We start from the raw sequence: 6,000 nt of genomic DNA on the forward strand, positions 1-6,000 counted from the left end.
AGCAGTCAAGAACGGCCCAAAGCCTTGGGACCCTGCACCCATGTGGGAGAACCGGAAGAAGTTCCTGGCTCCTGGCTTCAGATGGATGCAGATCTGGCCATTGTGGTCACTTGAAGAGTGAATCAGCAGACATAAGATCTTCTCTGTCTCTCCTCCTCTCTGTATATCTGACTTTGCAGTAAAAATAAACAAATCTTTAAAGAAAATGAACTTTGCTTCCCAAATACAGAGAAGGGAAAAAAGGAGAAAGACAGCATAAAACAAACCAAGCTTTTCTTTGAGCATTTACTCTGCGGGTAGCAGGCTGCCGGGTGGTGGGTCACTGCAGGCTGCCGGGTGGGTCACTGCAGGCTGCGGGGTGGGTCACTGCCAGGCTGCCGGGTGGTGGGTCACTTCCAGGCTGCCGGGTGGTGGGTCACTGCAGGCTGCGGGGTGGGTCACTGCAGGCTGCGGGGTGGGTCACTGCAGGGCTGCGGGGTGGTGGGTCACTGCCAGGCTGTCGGGTGGTGGGTCACTTCCAGGCTGTCGGGTGGTGGGTCACTGCAGGCTGCCGGGTGGGTCACTGCAGGCTGCGGGGTGGGTCACTGCAGGCTGCGGGGTGGGTCACTGCTGGGCTGCTGGGTGGGTCACTGTGGGCCTACTGCTATGACCCAGTGGTGAGGACCTGGGTGATCAGTATGTCTGTTAGGGATGCGGCTGAGCAAGCCAGGTACCAGATTGTGTGCTCCTGGCATCCCCATGTAAATGCTGTGGGTGGTGGTGTTGCTACGCAACACTCGTCATTAGTCACGTCACTAAGAACCCAGCTGGCTCAGACAAAGTCCAAAGCAACGGATGGCAGGGTCCCGAGCATCACCCTAGGAAGAAGTCCCCAGTGGGGAGGAGTTGCTTTCATCATGCAAAAGTAGCCAAAGGAAAGGTTTGGCAGACAATGACCTTAGCCGGCTTCCGAACATGAGGGCACGTGCACCCAGAGCTGGCGTTCCCACAGATTAGGTATGTGCCCCCAACTGCAGGATGCTGGGCACTGGCCAGCAGGGTTCCCCTGCGAGACAGCACAGAGCAGTAGTTCACTGAGGACTGCACCCCAGATGTGTCTCTCACCCATCCCAGCTCCAGTCAGGGGTGGCGCCCTGCTCCCTCTGCAAGGAGTGCACAGTTGGGACTTCAGACCCAGCAGAGCCTCCCTGCCTGGGCCCCAGGCACGCTTTCCACCAGTGTGACGCCAACGGCTCTGCACACTCTCCCCTCGTACCCTGAGTGAGCTGAAGCTGGCTGGCTCTCAGCGCGGATCCACGCCATCCCCCCCAAATGCCCCATCCTGAGGAATGGCTAGGAGTGAAGTCCTGGAGTGTGGGCTCCTGCGCTGCAGTAGGGGCTGCCCAGCTTCCCAGGATCCCAGCTGCAGAGGTCAGGGACCCTCCTTCCCTGGCTGGAAGCCTGTCTTCATTTGCTGCTCTCACAAGAAATGTCTGCTCTATCCTGCCATGCCCCATCCATTTCTCAAAGACAGGAAGCTCCTGATCGTCACTGCCCGTTTGGTCAGCTCCTCCTTCCAGTTTAGCTGTGTCCACCTCAGGTGGCCAGAACCAGCCCTTGGGCTTCCATTGGTGTCCCCAAGAGCCACTGCAGCAAGGCGCTGGTGCTGGGCTGGTTCGGGGCTGTGTTTCGTCCGATCTCGCTGTGCCTTGGGAGCCCTGCACGGTGAGCTCTGTTGCAAGGACAGCAAATACGGCTGCAGAAGTGCAGTCTAGAATCACCATGCTGGCAGCATTTGCAAGGCGGCAGCCCTGGCCCATCATCCCTGATGTGTTTGGTGATCCTGTGGCCTCCCCTGGCAGGTGCATGGGGCCCAGCAGGCAGCACCACGGGGGCTTTAGCACTTGCTTCTTCTCTCAGCTGCGTGTTTCTCAGCGGAAAGCCTGTTTTACCAAGCCTTCTTCCCGTGTGTGGGAGAAGGCACAGGTTGGCTGCTGTCCCACTGTCCATTTTCTCTTCCTTCCCTGGACATTTGCATCCCAGTGTGGTGCCCACATGCTCCAGCCTGTGGTAGTGAAGGCCTTCACCTGGAGCCGGAGCAGCTGAGCTGAGCAGCTGTGGGTTCAGAGGGTGTCTGCTAGCCTGTGGCTGTTTGTGGGGCAGCCCAACAGCAGGTGCAGTGGACAGATGGCCAGCGCACAGCCAAGACTGACCGTGCTCCTACTGGATTGCTGGAGAGGAAAGCCACAGTGGAAGGGGCTTTCCCAAGGCTTCTTTAGGTCTGGGGTTCCTGGTCAGCTGCTCCATAAACTGTTACCTGGGGGAAGGGGGTAACAAACCTTGTAATTGTTTTTCCTTTACGTTGGAGGTCACGTCAGTAGGGAGACTCTAAATGACTAACCTGCACCAGGGTGTGCTTGTAAGCTTAAAGTGGACAGTAAAATCATTTCTGTGTCCTTTCTTAGAAAATTCTAACTTCCAGTGTATATGAAGGTGGCCAAAAGGAAGCCTGGTAAACAGAAGTCAAGGCAAGCAGGCTACCATGAAGAGTGCCACCTGCTTCCCTTCCCCTTTGGTTCCAGGGAGAATGTGTGGACTATCGAGTGCCCCAGGGAGTCAGCTGAGGATGCCCAGGTCTGGGTTCTGCAGGACATGGAGCAAACAAGTGGCTGACCCCACCGGTCTTCCCTTTCTTGGCATGTGTGAGCACAGGGTGCGACCTCCGTGACCTTGGTGGCATCCTTGAAGAGTGAGGGCGCCACAGCAGCAGGTGGCCAGCACAGCCTCCGTACTACTGACTCATACCAGCCCTGCACTGAGAGTTAGGGTGACACGTAGGAGACCTGGGTGGAGTTGGGAGGGAGCAGCAGGAAGCTCGCCTCTCTCCCTCTAACTTTGCATTTCAAATAAATCAATGAATCTTTAAAAAGAAAAGAAAAAAAAGTAAGTGTGTTTACTGTTTCATCTCTTTGGAAAACCCAGGTGAGGTGCGATTGGATGTTACAGCTGGCATCGATACACTGACTGGAGGCCCCGCTCTGTCACACTGGGCTGGTCCCCACGCACAATGCCCACTATCGGCTTTTGTTTGTAAATCTGGCGTAGCAGGAGATTCAGAGCAGTCACTTGTGGCAGAACAAGTGTAACAACAGAGTGGGCAGGACATAGGCTGGACTCATGTACAGAGTTACTCATCACTGCTGGCTGGGACAGTCCAGGTTTGGGCCTCAGGTCAGGAAAGCTGAAGCAGGAGGCCACTGCGGGCACTGGGGCTGTCTGAGCATGCCCCATGGACCACAAGCCCTGGGGGTTAAGGGCAGGTCCTGGTACAGGCCATCTTGGAGACAGGAGGGCAGACTGGTAGGAGGGAGGAGTGTGGGTGGGCAGGAGAGGCATTGTGGAAAAGGGGCTGCTTTCAAGAAGTCAGGGTCCTACACACATTCGCCCACTCTTCCTCGGACCACCTCAGCGTCCCCTGTGACGCAAACTGGACACTATCCCCTCTAATGGCAACCAGACACTATCCCCTCTGACTCAGATCAGCCACTGCCCCTTCTGAAAAGAACTGGTCACTGTCCCTGATGGGAACAGGCCACTGTCCCAGGGCAGCAGGAAGGCTCTTGGCAAAGTTCTGGGGCTGAGGAGGAGGAGCTGGGACCCTGGGTGTCTCCACGGGTCACGCAGGCCCCACGTCTACGCAAGGTGTGACAGCTGGGCTCTGGGGAGTAGGCACCAGGAGGCACTAGCAGTCCTAGGCCTGCTCTGTTCGCAGCGTGGTCACTCTCTTTCCTCCTCCCCGCACTGACCAGGAGGTGCGTTAGCTGTGATGCAGGGGCAGGCTCCTGGCTCTTGGCTCTGGGCTCTGCTGCTGCTGCAGCTGCTGCTTTGTGGCCAGAAGGTCCAGCGTGGTTGGGTTGTGGGAGGGGGCTGAGGATGAGCCCGAGGAGAGCCTCCATCGCTGCCTGGCTGAAGACGGCTTGGCACCGCAGCTCCTTGGTGCCCTGACCCCACCAAGTGCCCATCAGCAACTCTGTTGGTCCTCAAGCCCCAGTCCCAGAGGAGGCTGCCCATCTCAGGCCCTATCCATAAGAGCTGGCAGACACTCGCCTAAGTCTTCATGATCGCAGAGGGCCCCTTAGTGGGCACAGTACCCACCCAGAACCCCTCTCCTGCTACTCCGCCCAGCTTCCATACAGAGCAGTGTCACCCAACACAACAACCAGCTGAGCTGGTGAGAGGCCAGCCAGGGTCCCCTCTTCAGTGTCCATCCTTCCTGGCCCTGAGCCACCCACTTCTCCCATCACCATCACTTCTACTTGGGCACACAGCAGCCTCCGAGGGCGTCTGCCCAGCACGGCCACCCTGCCCTCCCTAGGCAGGAAAGCAATGCTCTCCTGCACCCTTCAGTGCCCATCTGGGTCAGCAGCACCACAGAAGGTGTCCACAGAGCCTGCAGGTGTATCTAAGAACAGGGGCAGCTGCCTGAGCTCGCTTCTCTGCCTTTCACATAGGAGCCTTCCTGTGGGCCAGGCGCCAGCACGGCCAGCTCGCCCCTCTGGTTCCTTCTGCTTGCTGCCGCTGATGTCCAGGGCTGCCGCCTGTTCAACCTGCCCCTCGGGGATCAGGGGCTTTTCCAGCCATGGGTGCCCTGACGCGGGGAAGCACCATGGAAGCCAACTGAACTAAAAGTGCATGGGTTCTTGGGCACAGGGTGTGAGAGGAGGAGTGGAGTAAGTAGGGGATCGCTGGTTAGGGAAGGACTGCCAGGGGTTAAGCCACTACCTGTGACACAGGCGTGTGTGCAGTTGCTGGTCCGAGTCCTTGTTGCTGTTCTACTGATCCAGCCCCCTGGTGATGCGCCTGAGAAAGCAGCAGAAGAGGACCCAACAGCTCTTTCTTATGCTCCTCTCCTGCAGCTGCAGGGGCGTGGAAACAAGGCTGCTCCCTGCGCAGCTCTGCGTCTCTCTCACTGAGCCTGAGCCCATGACTGACTTCGGCTTAACAGAAGACCAGGCCCCTTGGCTGACAGGGCAGTCTGGCTGTAGAGGAATGAGAGAAGACACCTGCTGATTCTCAGCCTTGTAGGTACTGGGTACAGGTGATGTGTCCTGGGTGTTGGCCACCTGGTGTCCTGTGGCATGAGGGCCACCTCTTGCACCTGTCCCTTCTCCTTGGTGAGCTTGGGATCTATACCCTTTCCCGTCTCCCTTCCCTGTTTTCCCAATCCTATGGGGAGCTCACAGGGTGTCCCCTGAGACAGACAGGTGTTTTGTGGATGAGTGCTGCTCCACAGACGTGTACTTTCATGCCTGCCCCAGAAGGGCAAACCCTGACCTGTTTGGCCCAGGCTGCTCTATCTCAATGTACAGCATGTGCTCCACTGCTCGCTGGGCCGCCGGGTCTTTGCCGTTTTCTTGGTTTCTGCATGGATGCCTTTGAGGCTGCTGTGCACCTGCTGGGGTGAGGCCGTGACTCAAGGCCCAGCCTGGGGAAATGTGAGGGGTCCCTCCAACACTGAGCAAGCAGGGCTTGCCCAGGGCCCCTGGACTCAGGACCACATGGGGTGCTGGGGAAGTGTGGGACAGTCAGCTGTGGGTGGGGGCAAAGCAACTGCTGGAACAGCACACTGCTTGGACAACTCCCACGCCTGGAGGCCAGGAGCCACTTCCTGCTGGAGAGTACCAGGAGCGTATGCCCTCTCCTTGGGTCGTGCAGAGTATGGGCTCCTGTGCTGGCTTTCCCCAAATCCAGTTAGGCCTCCTGCCCCAGAATCCATCCCTCTGCCACTACCCTGGGCCTAGAGAATTGCCCCAGCCACGTGGTTTCGCTTGCCATCCCCTGTACATGCCAGAGCTGTCTCTCTCCTTTCTTGAGGGCATGTTGGTGGAAGCCCAAACTCAAGGGTTGGAGGGCTCCTGGGGAGTGTTCCCCTCTGGCTATGGACAGGAGATATGCTGGCCGTGTCCTCCTGAAGAGGCCCGCCCCTCACCTCCAGTGCCAGCTCCTCTCCATGCTGGGGGC

The sequence above is a fragment of the Ochotona princeps genome, chromosome 12, assembly GCF_030435755.1.
Source record: "Ochotona princeps isolate mOchPri1 chromosome 12, mOchPri1.hap1, whole genome shotgun sequence".
Classification (NCBI taxonomy): domain Eukaryota; kingdom Metazoa; phylum Chordata; class Mammalia; order Lagomorpha; family Ochotonidae; genus Ochotona; species Ochotona princeps.